This window comes from Odocoileus virginianus, chromosome 17, assembly GCF_023699985.2.
Source record: "Odocoileus virginianus isolate 20LAN1187 ecotype Illinois chromosome 17, Ovbor_1.2, whole genome shotgun sequence".
Classification (NCBI taxonomy): Eukaryota; Metazoa; Chordata; class Mammalia; order Artiodactyla; family Cervidae; genus Odocoileus; species Odocoileus virginianus.
In genome coordinates, this window is record NC_069690.1 from 14,984,885 (window position 1) to 14,999,317 (window position 14,433).

General features: G+C 40.4%; 1 protein-coding gene and 1 pseudogene across 1 annotated transcript in view; both read left to right on the forward strand.

Moving 5' to 3' along the window:
* ASIC2 (acid sensing ion channel subunit 2) overlaps positions 1 to 14,433 on the forward strand; it is a 1,193,713-nt gene that overhangs the window by 48,972 nt on the left and 1,130,308 nt on the right. The gene's annotated exons all lie outside the window — the stretch shown is intronic.
* On the forward strand, positions 3,837 to 3,917 carry LOC139039354 (U4 spliceosomal RNA; annotated as a pseudogene).

Consider the following 14,433-nt stretch of genomic DNA (forward strand, 5'->3'; position numbering starts at 1 on the left):
TTGGCTTGAATTAATATGCTGACCCACAAGGGGACTGATCGCTGACATGAGCATGTGAGGGGAAGCTGTCTCTCTGTCTTAAGTGATTCCTTGAAATCTTTTAGGCGCCCATTTCTACAAGGCTTTAACCATAGTGTGTGCACTTTGCTCATGAGACATGTGAACGTGTGAGCTCAGTTGTGTCTGACTCTTTGTGACCCTGTGGCCTGCAGCCCATCAGGCTCTTTTGTCCATGGAATTCTTCAGGCAAGAATACTGGAATGGGTTGCCCTTTTCCCCTCCAGGGGATCTTCCTGGCCCAGGGATTGAACCCAGGTCTCCTGCATTTCTTGCATTGGCAGGCGGAATCTTTACTGCTATGCCATCTGTGAAGCCTGCTCAAGAGACATAGCCCTGGGCTATAAAATCAAAATTGGATGGAAATACTCAAAATGTTCTGATAGCTGTTGGGCTTTCTTGTCATTCTCCCTAACCTCTGTCCTGCTCCTTTGGCTCATATCTCTCAGCCATTCCCTGTGGTTTTCTCATGAGCTCTGAGATGAGGGGGATGGTATTGGCTGGGCCAGAACCATCACTCTTAGAATAACACACTGAATCTGTCACCCACCTCTCAGGACGCTTGATCTGTTTTTTGTTTGCTTGGCTTTTGTTTTCTTTTTTTAACTCCACTAACCCTCACTGTCCTCAGCCCAGAAACATTGTTCTGGGGAAAAGAACATTGCTTATGGGTCAGGCACTGGGCTAGTTGTAGTCTCCACCTGACACCTGATTCACTTTTAGCTCCCCCCTCCACCAAAGTCTTTTCTGCAGATGAGTATCTAAGAGCTTAGGAGAGTGGTCTAAAACAGGGATCCCCAACCTCCAGGCCCTGGACTAGTACCTCCTGTCAGATCAGCAGCCACGTTAGATTAGAAATAATATGCATAATAAACAAATTGCACTTGAATCATCCCGAAATCCCACCCCCGGTCTCTGGGAAAATTGTCTTCCATGAAACTGGACCCTGATTCCCAAATGGTTGGGGACCACAGGCCTGAAACACACAGCAAGCAAGTGGTAATGTCAGTTTCAGTCGTGTGTGTGTGTGTGTGTGTGTGTGTGTGTGTGTCCTGACTCCATATACTATGCTCTTCCTACTCCTGGGGAAGAAGGGATCACCCTGGGAACAGTCCCTCCCCCTGCCCGTCCAGCCCCGCCAGGGCATCCTTGCTTGCATCAAGAGCAGACAGAACGCACACTCCTCTGAACTGGTGGATGCCCAGGGAGCCTCCTTTCGCTGGGAGGCAAGAGTGGTTCTGAGTGCAGCCCTTGAAAGCGCTGTTCCAAATCCTGGCACCAGGTTTGTTTCATTCAAGTTGGTGCTCACGAGAAGGAGCAGATTGCTTGGACAAGGGCGTTGCCAATTTCTTCTTGATCTGTGAGCATCTGCCCAAGGGAACAGTGCGTTCTGAGGAGCCCCAGGAGACCAGCGTCACAGCCGAACAGGAAATCCCCCTTTCTGTCTTTAGTGTCTCCTTAGAGGTCCTCGCTCCTTGCCGGGAGGAGGCACCCAGCTCATAGATGACTAATGCTGGTCTGCAGCCTCGGTTTCCTCCTCTTTAAAATGATGGGTAGCAATATCTTCCTGGCAGGTGGTGAGGATCAAATCAGCAAGCTTAGGCTCATCTTACGGGATCAATAGTAAATTTTTGGTGATGTTGTTCTCTGTTGATCCCACCACTCTCTTTTCCCTCGCCCCCCTCTCTGGGCCATGGCTAGAAGCAGAGAGGGTATCTCCTTGGCGGGGGAAGCAGATTGTTCACTCTAACCAAGGGGTCACCTGCCACTGTGAGCTTAGGGCCTGTGCTTCAGAGCCCAGGTGTAGATTCTCCTGTGGGTCTGGGTGCCGCTGATTGCCAGAAACCTGTCTGTGCTTACTTAGCTCTGTCCTCTCATTCTCCAGTCCCTTGACCCTGCATCTGATTTGGGAAGTAGGAACAGGGCAGAGAGCAAGTTCAAGTTTAGAGAGCATGATTGCACTGCTGTTAACACCGTGGACAAACATTAATAGGTCTTGCTTGTCCTGTCGAATGTCTCCTGTTCTCTTAGCAATATTGGAGCTGGGGAAAATTTTCCCCAACAGCCCCACAGACCAAAGCTTACGATGTCTTATAGAGCGAGGACGTTTGTTATAAGAAGCTTCAGGGAGCTTCGCTGCCCAGCCTGTAACAAGGTCTTATCTGGTAAATGCCCAGAGGAGCAGGGCAGGGTTAAGTTTCATGTGTGGGCTTCACTGCAGAGCCCAGGGATTAATATATAATGCAATTGGCACTGGTGAAGCATCAGATCTGTGGCTGGTTTGAGCGGAGAATGACACTGGCCAGGGGTGAATTCCTCTGTTTATTCCCCTCCCTTGACTGCCCTGTGAGCATGTATATGTGTGTGGGCTGAAAGATCACTTTCTGTTCAGGGGTATCTTGCCTCAGAAAACTTACAGGCAAGTTTGGAGGGGGTGGACACTTAAGAAGGACTATCATTTTAATTTATTTTTGGCTAATGAATTTATTGTGGATGGTATTTTTGTTAATGGATTTATTGCATCAGGCTCAGTGTTTGCATGTGTTTTAGCTTATTTAATTTGCACTCTGACCTTGTGAAGTTAAACTTATTATCACTGTTTACCGATGGAAAAGACTGAGGCTCAGGGATTATACATAAGTTGCTCAGTTTCACAAATTTAGAGTATGGAATTGCTAGTATTCAAATTCTGGTCCTTTCCATCCTGAATATATTTATTCTTCCCACCCAAACAAGTGTCTGTCTTGAAATACAACTTCATAACAATAATGGGTATTTTGAGAAATTATATTTAGTTACTAATATCTTTAAAAAGTCATTTATTTTCCAAGTTCCCAGGAGCAATTTTTCCATATGGATATGCATTTTAATATAGTTATAATGATTACCTAGGAATACTTTTGTGTTCTATTCTCTTGTCTTAATGTTGTATGATATGCTTTTCCTGACACTGCTAAATAACCTTTAAAATTATTATTTATAAAAAGGCAAAATAATCCATGGGGTTAATTTCCCATAATTTCCCCAACATTTTCCTGTTATGAGCCACTTTTTCTTTTCTCACATTTTGCTAGTATGAGTAATGCTGCAGTGAAGATATTCATGCATAGACCTCCTCACAAGGCAATATTTTACCGAGGAAGAAACAGGGGATTGGACTCAGGCAGATGGAGTTTGAATGCAGTTTCTCCCTCGTAATAATGCTGCAACTTTAGATAAGTCATTAGCCCTTTACTAGCTTCCTCTTCTATAAGATGGGAGTAAGGGTATGTGTCAAAGGATTGATGTGCAGAAATAGTAGCACAGTGACTATAAGCATGCCTAGCCCATGACAGATAGGTAGTTGGTTTTAGCCCCACTTTTCTCCTTGGAAAACCCCATGGGTTAGAATGTCAGAGTACATATGTTTTTTTGAATTTTGGTACCTTCTGGAAAATTCCTTTTCAACAGGGTTAGAACAGCTTATGCCACTGCTAGCATGTAGGAAAATGCTGTTTCACAGCAGTTGGTTTTACTACTTTTGGTACCCTATTTTTTTTTTTTTTTGATGCTTATGGTTCTGAAAGGGTAACAAGTAGGACTGAAAATCAGCTCTGAACCAAGCCATGGCAACAACATAAATGTCCATTGATGAATGAATGGATAAAGCAGATGTGGTACATATATACAGTAGCATACTATTCAGCCATAAAAAAGAATGAAAAGTGCCATTTGCCGCAACATGGATGGAACTAGAGATTGCCAAACTGAGTGGAGTAAGTCAGAAAGAGAGAGAGGCAAGTTTTGCGGAGTGGCAGTATCATAGCCAGTGGGGTTTATCTGAGGCAGGATCATTGCTAATTGAAAACTTTTCCAACAGAAAGAGAAAGACAAATACCATGTGATATCACTTTATGTGGAATCCAAATATGACACCAATGAACTTATCTATGAAATGGAAACCAGCTCACAGACTTAGAGAGCGGACTGGTGGTTGCCAAGGGGATGGTGACTCGGGGAGGGATACAGGCAGAGTTTGGGGTTAACAGATGCAAGCTAGTCTATCAACACAGTAAACCAGGTAAACACCAAGTTCCTCTCAAACTGGAGCTCTGTGACAACTGAGAGGGGTGGGATGTTCAAGAGAGAGGGAATGTAGGTATACCTATGGCTGATTCATGTTGGTGTTTGGCAGAAACTGACACAGTTCTGTAAGGCTGTTATCCTTCAATTAAAAATGAATTAAAAAAACAAGTTTCTACTGTATAGCATAGGGGGCTATATTCAATATCCTGTGATGTCATAACAGAAAAGAATATAAAAAAGAATGTGTGTACATGTATAACTGAATCACTCTATTGTACCATAGAATTTAACTCACTGTAACTTAACGATTGGCTGAATCCCTTCACTGTTCACCGAAAACTCTCACAGAGAAACTCTCACAGCCAATATTAATTGGCTATACTCTAATACAAAATAAAATTTTTAAAAAATTAAAATTAAACCCAGCCCTGTGCCCTTTACTTGTGGAGATGCTGGACTCTGCAGTCACAGAAATAAGTCCCAAAGCTTTTGAAGGTCAAAGACTAATTAGTGACCAGCAAGGCTTTATATGTAAGTCCTCCATGACTAATCAAATCCCCTTGAACCAAGTGACTGATGGGAAACAATATATTCTTGACAGGAAACATTATCTGACCTGAGCGAGGGTGCCTGGTAGACATTGCAAAACCTTCTTAACTGATGATTTTTTTTTTTTTTTTAAGGAGTGCTTGTCATCAGATAAGGAAGCTTAACAAGATCCTCTCCCAATTGGATCTGACATGTGCCTGGCCCTCGGACAGCTGAGTCTTCCCTCCCCAGACAGTTGTCTGCGGCCACAGCCCAGGGCACGGGGCTTTGCCCGCCCTGCTGTGGCCACAGCTGCTAATCCCAGGCTAATGAGTGATCCCCAGGCAGAGAGGGTGGTGAGGCTGGGCGAGCAGGCAGGCATGAGGGTAGTGGGCAAGCAGAACTGAGAAAGCCACAGGCCAGGAGGAGCCGTGGTTTCCGGGGGTAACCGGAGGATGCAGCTTTCCTTGAGTGGTTCCTGGCCTTGAATTGGGCCAGTGCTCTGGGGCCTCTCATAATCGGGGGCAGTGTCTCACACAGGATGCTGGGGAGAGAGAGACAAAGAAAGTCTGCTGAGGCTGACTTGATGCCATGCTCATTTGTCCAGGCTATAAACCCACACTGAAAAATAAGCACTGTTGTGGAGGACTGTCTCCTTAGGATGTCTCTCCAGGGTTGTGGGGATTTTCATTCATTTTAGTTTAATTTTACTCAGAAAAAGATTGGGGGTAAAAGGTATATTGTGGGTGATTTACCTTGAAGGTTATATTTATCTTGGAATAGCTTTGAAGACCTCAAACCAAAATGTTAATTAAAAAAAAAAAACTATCCCACCCATTTTGTACACACACCATGTAAATTGACACATCCTCTTAGTCATAAATCTACACAGTGTCAGAATGGTTAGATGGATAGAAATTTTGTGTTTTTTTTTTTGGTGTTAGCATGCCTGGATTCATGTCTAATTCATGACAGCTCTGTGATCTAGGGCATGTCACTTAATGCATCAGAGTTTTCATTTTTCAACTTAAAAAATGAGAGTAAAGTAGATGAATGTCTAAAGTTCCCAAGAGGAAGGCTTAGTGGCCCATGCACATCTGAAAAGATGTAGATTTATACAGTGATGAGTTTCTATTTAAAACCTGTTAAATGACAAATGTGCTGTTTGTGTGTGTGAGTTTGTGTAACATTACCAAGTGTTGGGAAGGATGTTTGTATAAACTCACTCACTGTTGATGAAAGTATAAATTGGCAAAATTACTTATTTTGTTATGTTAGTGAATAGTTATGATCAAGAAAGTTATGTTCAAATAGTTATGGTCAAAATAGTTGTGATCAAGAAAGGTGATTCTCATATCCTAAGAACCAGAGATTTTAGGCTTAGCTTTGTCTTGGAACATATGTGTTCATAGGAGATATGCATGGGGATTCATATGATGGCAGTGCTCATACATATGTGAATGCATGGACAGCCTAATGGCGATTGACAATAGGATGCAAAAATAGTTTTGGTATATTCACCACAATGGTATATGACTCAGTGGAGAAACCGAATGAACAGGAGCCAGCTTTGAGGAGCTCCCATTGATCAAATCTGAGACAACATGAGCACGAAAATGGGCTTCCTAGGTGGCACAGTGATAAAGAATCTGCCTGCCAATGCAGGGAACATTGGAGATTCAGATTCCATCCCTGGGTCAGGAAGATTCCCCTGGAGGAGGGAATGGCAACACCCTCCAGTATTATTGCTTAGAAAATCCCATGGACAAAGGAGCCTGGTGAGGTACAGTCCATGGGGTCACAAAGAGTCAGACACTTTGAGCGATTGAGCAGGCATGCACATAAGCAAGCACGCATGAGCACCAAAATAATCACAATGGGTAATGAGTGACGAGCCCTGCGAAAGTAGGGAATCATGAATCCACATTCATAATAGATAGATAATAAATAGATAAGTAGATCCAATACATTGATGAGACCCATATACACACACACATATGAATCCAGGTGAAAGTAAGCTCTAGTTTCTACTACAGTGCTAAGGGCTAAAGCTAGCACTTGGAGTCAGTATTTTGCAATCACCATGGTGAACATGGGTCGTAGAAGAATCACCAGCAGATACTAAATCCAGGAGGAGGTTTTGTTGAGAGCAAGATATTGACATGATTTTTAAGTGTTTTTTCCTATATACTGATAACTAGTTAAAAGGAGAAAAACTGATAAGTGTATTCTGAAAAAAATTGGCAGCACCTTGACTGAATGATCAAATTTAACATCACTACTAAGGAAGAGACAGACACTGTGTTTCTCCAGAGGTGCTGTCCTAAGAGTGTACGGCCTTAATCTAATCACCAGGAAAATCTCACACATCCCCCGATGGATAGCTTTCTATGCAGAAATACAAAGAAAGTTTGTGAGAACATTCCAGATTTCCTAAGGCTAAAGAAACTTGACAGCAGATAAAATCTTGTGCTGGAGGAGAGAGAGATGCTATTAAGGACCTTTTTAGGTAAACATTTGGAATATGACTGGTATATTAGTTAAAAGTAGAACATAAATATAAATGTGTGAGTTTGCTAATTGCAGTGGTTATAGAAGAAACTATTCCTACTCCTGGAAATACACATATAAGTACTTAAAGGTAAAGGTCTAAGATGTTTGTAAATTACTCTCAGATGTTTCAGAAAATAATTATACACACACACATGCCAAGCAAATGGAGAGAAATATTAAGTGACTCTGTATAAAGGATATTATACGAGTGCTCTTTGCACTATTTTATTTGTATAACTCTTTGTTAGTGTTTATTAATTAATATCCAAATAAATATGTGAGAGATGCAGCTAAGCCAATGTTTAGAGGACCAAATGGTAGCTTTGAATGTTTGTCTTATGAAGAAAGGAATAACAATTAATGATCTGAATTCCCATCATAGGAGGTCAGAAAGACAAACAAATTAAAGCAAGTGGGTGGAAGTAGTAGCACAGATAAGAGCAGAAATCAAAGAAAGAACAAAAAAATCAAGAAATGAAATTGGCAAAGTCAAAAATTTTTAAAGATTAATAAATTTGATAAACTCTTAACAAGACTAGGAAATGCAAAAGGAACACAGAAAGGAAACAAAATTTATCAATGATTTCATTTAACAGGAATTGAATCACTGCCACTATAGGTCCTACAGACCTTAAAAGGGTAGAAAGGAAATATTATGAAGACCATTATGCCAACAAATTCTACAAGTCAGACAAAATGGGCAAATGCCTTGAAAAACTCAACTGACCAACTGACCAACAAAACAAATCTGACACAAGATAATAACAGAATTCTGAATGGCTCTGTACCTATAAAATCTGCTAGCAAACTCTGGAACTCCATGGTTTCATAGGTGAATTCTATCAGTCATTTGAGAGAAATACACAAACTCAGAAAAGAGAGGAAGAAAAAAACGTGCCTTAGTCATTTTATGGGTTAAAACCTTCTATCAAATCAAGACAAGGACAATATAAGAAAACATTCTAACACAGATGCAAAAATCCTTAACAAAATATTGACACATCTTCAGAAATATATAAAAAGTATACTTATCATGATCAAAGTTTATTCTTGAAATACAGGTTTGATTCAATGCTCAAAAATTAATTGATATAATCTGCTAAATGAAAAATAAAGTAGAAAACCATGAATGAGGAGAAAAAGCATTTAACCTGATCCAACTTTCACTCATGACAAAGATTCTCAGCAAGCAGACTAGAATAGATATCATCTAGCAAACCAGAATACTCAATCTGATAAAGGGCATCTACAAAATACCTACAGTTAATACTTAATGATGAAGCACTGAGTGTTTTCCCCCTAAGATCAGATAAAAAGGCACGAATGTTGAACCTTCTATTCAGTGTTGTATGGAAGTTCTAGTCTGTTCAATGATACAAGATGAATTAAAAGGGTAAAGATTCAAAAGGGAGAATTTTATACTATCCATAATTATAAACAAAAATTATATTTAATTACTTATTTTAAAGAGTTCAGACTCACAGACACCATAATATTTTTAAAGAATACCTTAAGGCATTAATGAAGAAAGTGCCTAGAACTATTTAAATGGATTTACCAGTATTTCAGGATGTGCTCAATGTGCTTAGTCATTCGGTCGTGTCTGACATTTTGTGACCCTTTGGACTGTAGCCCACCAGGCTCCTCTGTCCTTAGGCTTTCCTAGGCAAGAATACTGGAGTGGGTTGCTGTTTCCTTCTCCAGGAGATCTTCCTGACCCAGGGATCAAACCTGCTGCTCCTGCATCTCCTGCATTACAGGCAGATTCTTTACCACTGAGCCACTGGGGAAGCCCCATATTTCAGGATACATAATATGTAAACAAAAATCAATTATTTATCTATATATTGGCAGAAAAAGAATTGGGAAATTAAAAAATCATTTTTTTCATGATATCTTAAAACTTATAGTTAGCAATGCATTGAAGAGAAGATATGTGAATCCTTTCTACTAAAAATTATTTAATATTGCTAAGAAAAAATTTAAAAGATGTTAAAAATGGGAGGATATACTATATTTGTGTGAGTGGAAAATCCAGTGTTGTCAAGATGTGATCTGCAGTTCAGTGTAATTCAAATCACAATTCCAAAAGGCTTTTTAAAAATAGAAGTAGATAAGCTAATTCTAAAATTATATGGATATGCAAATGATCTTGAATAGCCAAATAATAACACCCTTAAAAAGGAACAAAGCTGGAAAACACACTGCTTGCCTTCAGGACTTAATATAAAGCTACAGTCATTAACACAGCTTGATAACAGTTTGTTATCAGCATAAGGATAGGCACATGGATTAATGCAGCCTGTGAGACAGTACATAGACATATATGTATATGGTTAATTAATTTTTGACAAAAGCAATAAAGCAATTCAAGGGAGGAAGGAAAGCGTTTTCAACAAATGGTGCTAAAATCACGGGGTATCTGTATGGTGAAAAAATAAGCTCAGTCCCCTACCTCACACCATAATATTTCATGGATCTTAGACCTAAGTATAGAATTTAAAACTACAAAATTTAAGGGGATTTCCTTGACAGTGTAGTGGTTAAGGCTCCATGCTTCCACTTCTAGGTGTTCGGGTTTGATCCTTGATCATGGCACTAAGATCCTGCATACTACAAGGCTGTGCCAAAAAAGAACAAATAAATAAAATTGTAATTTTTAAGAAAAGATCCAAAAGGTAAACAAAGATTTCTACGACAAAATTCAGAAAACATTACCAATTAAAAAAAAACAAAAAAAGCAAACAGGAACTCTGCTCAATGGAATATATCATTATAAAAATGAAGAGATAGACTTGGAGAAAATTTTCCAAAACATATTTCTGACAAAGAGCTTCTATTCAGAATATAAAAAGGACTATACACTACCATGTGTAAAATAGATACTGGGAAGTTGCTTTATAACACAGGGAGCTCAACCTGGTGCTTTGTGACAACCTAGAGGGGTGGCGTGGGGTGAGGGATGGGAAGGAGGGTCAAGGGGGGAGAGAACTTATGTACACTTAGGGCTAATTCATGTGGTTGTGTGACAGGAACCAACACAACATTGTAAAGCAATCATCATCCAATCAAAAAATAAAATAAAAATGATAAAATGACAACTCAATAAGAAGAAGCAACAATCTTGAACAGTGAAACATGCTTGACAACAGGGGTTGGTCAGGCTGTTGGAGCAACCGGAATGCTCTCACGTCGCTGGAAAGGGAGTCCAGTGGCATGGCCATCTTGGAAAAAAGATTGATAATTTTTCAAACAGTTGAAACAACCTCGTAAAAAAGAGTGAAATACTGCCCTTCGCAGTAATGTGGATGGACCTAGATATGCTCATACCAAGTGAAGGTAAGTCAGAAAGAGAAAGACAGATGCCATATAGTATCACTTATATGTGGGATCTAAAGTATGATACAGTATGAACATATCTACAAAACAGAAATAAACTCATCAGTATAGAGAAAAGACTTGTGATTGCTAAGGGAGGGAAGGATTCTGAGTTTGGGAGGAGCAGATGCAAACTAGTTCATATAGGATATATAAGCAACAAGGTCCTACTGTATAGCACAGGGAATATATTCAATATCCTGTGATAAACCATCATGTGATAGACCATATTCCTCTATGAATCACTTTGCTGTATGGGAGAAATTAACAAACACTGTAAATCAACTGTACTTCAATAAAATATTTTTTTTAAAAGAAAACTGCATCTACTCTCTGACTCAGCAATTCCACTCCTTCATCCAAGAGAAATTCAAACAAATAACCACAAAAAGGTAATATAAAAGTGTTCTTAGCCATTTTATTCACAGTAGCCAAGAATTGGAAGCAGCCTGTGTGTTCATGACCAGGAGAATGAATCAACAAACCATGCTATATTTGTACCGTGGAATGCTCTTCTCAATAAGGTGAAGCCATCTTTCGATGTATGAAACAATGTGGATGAATCTCAGAAATGTGATGCTTCTTCCCCCTGAAAGGATACAAATGATTGTAGACTCTCTGAGCCTATTTATATATAATTACAGAACAGGCCGTTGCAATCTAAGGTCAAAACAGTTGGTTTTCTAGGGGGCAGGATGGTGGAAGAGAAAAAGACTTTGGGGAAAGGAGGATATTTTTTGTAAGAGATGAGAGTGTTCTCTGTCTTGATAGAAATAGTGATACATGGTGGATCTATTTTTGAAATGTGTACAGTTAAGATTATGCATTCAAATGTATGTAAAATTTATTTTAAAACAGGATTGTAAAGTATAATTGAGTGAGACTGAGGTAGAATTGATGTCAGTACAGGTGCATCAAGAATAACCAGATAAGAACTTCCCTGCTGGTCCGGTGGTTAAGATGCGTGCTCGCAGGCTGCGCACCACAAAAGCAGCCTGTGTTCTAGAGCCACGGCTGTGTGCTGTGACTCCTGAAGCCCTGCAGTCTGTTGTCCACAACAAGAGAAGTCACCAAAACTAGAAGCCCGGGCACACTAGAGGGAGGCCTCTGCTCGATACAACTAGGGAACATCCCGCGCAGCAGTGCAGAAAATCCAGCACAGCCAAAAATAGATAAAATAAAATTATAAAATAGAGTGAAAAGTGAGGAAGCAGAGACAAGGGGGGAAACTAAGAATTCTGTTTTAATACAGCAATTATTTCACCTAAGTGTAACCTGGTGTCTCTGTCATTTGAATCAACTTCAAGGTTTGTGAAGCATTGTTTCGATAATTACAAAAGTCATTAAAAAAATTTAGTGTGAAAATTAACTAATTGAAAATGGTACCAGTTGATGTAAATGCATCCACAGTAAAGTGTTAACTAAGCTTCTTGAGGGCGAGGCTCAGTGGAAACTAATTTTTTTTTTTAATATTTCTGCCAGAACTTTTCTTTGAAATAAAAAAATGCAAAGTTAAAAAGAAAAAATTGCGTGCTCCCAGTGCAGGGGGCCTGGATTTGATCCCTGGTCTGGGAATTAGATCCTTTATTTTTTATGCTGAAACTAAAGATCCTGCATCCCATAATGAAGTCCTGGCATGGGCCTCCCCCCCAAAAAAAATTAGATGTTGATCATTGGAGCTGGGCGATGGGTACTGTATATGCAGTCACTCAGTAGTGTCCAACTCTTTAACGAGCCCATGGACTGTAGCCTGTCAAGCTCCTCTGTCCATGGAATTCTCCAGGCAAGAATACTGGAGTGGGTTACCATCTCCTTCTCCAGGGGATCTTCCTGACCCAGGGATCGAACCTGTGTCTCTTGTGTCTCCTGAGTTGCAGGTGGATTCTTTACCACTGAGCCACCTGGGTACCCATTACCCAGGCTACTTTATTTTTTATTGAAGTATAGTTTTCTTTTTTTTTACAATGTTGTGTTAATTTTTGCCATGCAGCTTATATTCAGTTATATATGCATTCTTTTTCATGATGGTTTATCACAGGATATGGAGTATAGTTCCCTGTACTATACAGTAGGTCCTTGTAGTTTATTCATTCTCATTATACTGTTCTATTTACTTATATTTGAACTTTTCCATGACAAAATGCTTTCCTTAAAAAACCAAGCTGCAGAAGATGTACAATGTGGTATCATTTATGTCAATTTTGAAAGCATATAAACAGGAACATACCTGTTTATAGGTTTGCACTTTTACAGTAAATGCTTTTAAAAAGCATGGAAATCCTAATACCTGATTTGAGACTAGTGGTTATCATTGGATGGCACAAAAAGAAGGATTCAGAGGCCTGTATAATATTCTATTTATTCTTTAAATTATCCTCTGTACATTTTTAGACTGAAATACTTCATTCAAAGTGTGGGAACCTTCAAGAACTTTAGCCACTATTCTAACACCCAGAGGGGAGCATGGGGTGTTTGCTACTGTGAAAAATATAATAATCTCTGCCCTGCTCACCTTTCAGGTAAGGGTGCAACTAAATGCTGAGGCTTCAGGGAAAAGCTGGAGGGGCTTTCAGACCTCTACACTCTAAGTATAGCTGCCTCACTAGCTTTCGGGCTCCTTGAAGGAAGGGTCTTGCCTTACAGCACTCTGTGTGTCTGGTACGTAAAATGATGCCTGGCACATTTGGGATGCTCATCCGCTCTTTATGGAATGAATGAATGGATGGTTCCTCCACGCTCCCCACCCCTCACCATAAGAGGCTGTGTGGGACATCTTGGAAATGTTAGGATTGTCTTAATAAGTCATAACAAGGTCCGATGTGAATGATGTTTCAGACATCTTATAAGGGCTTTGTTAAAATTAATTCATTAATCCTGATAGCAATTCTATGAGATTGGTCCTATTATTACAACTCCATTGTACAGCTGATGACACAGAGGGACAAAAATGTTAGATTTCTTAGCTAAGAGCATACAGCTAGTGGTAGAAGACAAGGGACCTGACCCAGAGCCCTTGTGTTTGTTAATTAATTTTTATTGGAGTATAGGGCTTCCCAGGTGGTGCTAGTGGTAAAGAACCCCCTCCCAATGCAGAAGTAAGAGAATGCAAGTTTGATCCCTGGGTCAGGAAGATCCCCCGGAGGAGGGCATGGCAATCCACTCCAGTATTCTTCCCTTGAGAACCCCATAGACAGAGGAGCCTGGCTGGCTGTGGTCTATAGGGTCACAAACAGTTGGACACGACTGAAATGACAGCACGCACAGCATGCATAACTGCTTTGACAAGTGGAAGTGAAGGTGAAAGTTGCTCAGTTGTGTCTGACTCTTTGAGACCCCATGGACTATACAGTCCATGGAATTCTCCAGACCAGAATACTGGAGTGGGTAGCCTATCCTTTCTCCAGCGAATCTTCCTGACCCAGGAATGGAATCAGGGTCTCCTGCACTGCAGGCGGATTCTTTACCAACTGAGCTTCCAGGGAAGCCCCTATAATTGCTTTAGTGTTGTTAGTTTCTACTGTATAGCAAAACGAATCAGCCGCACATATACATACATTCCCTCCCTTTTGGACTTCTTCCCATTCAGGTTGCCACAGTGTGTTAAGCAGAGTTCCCTTTGTATTTGACTATGACCCTCAATGTCTTCTTATGATCAAGTGAGTTTGGAGGCAGAACCCTGGCTCCCAGGTGATGCTGAGAAACCCATGGGTATAAAAGAGCCCAGCAGAGTTCTCCTTCAGGGAACTGGGACTTTCAACTTAGAGGGAGAGGTGGGCAGAGGAGGGACTCAGGATGAGAGATGGTCTTGGTTTCTGGGAGCCTTGTGCCCTCTTGCGGATGTGTATCCCTCGG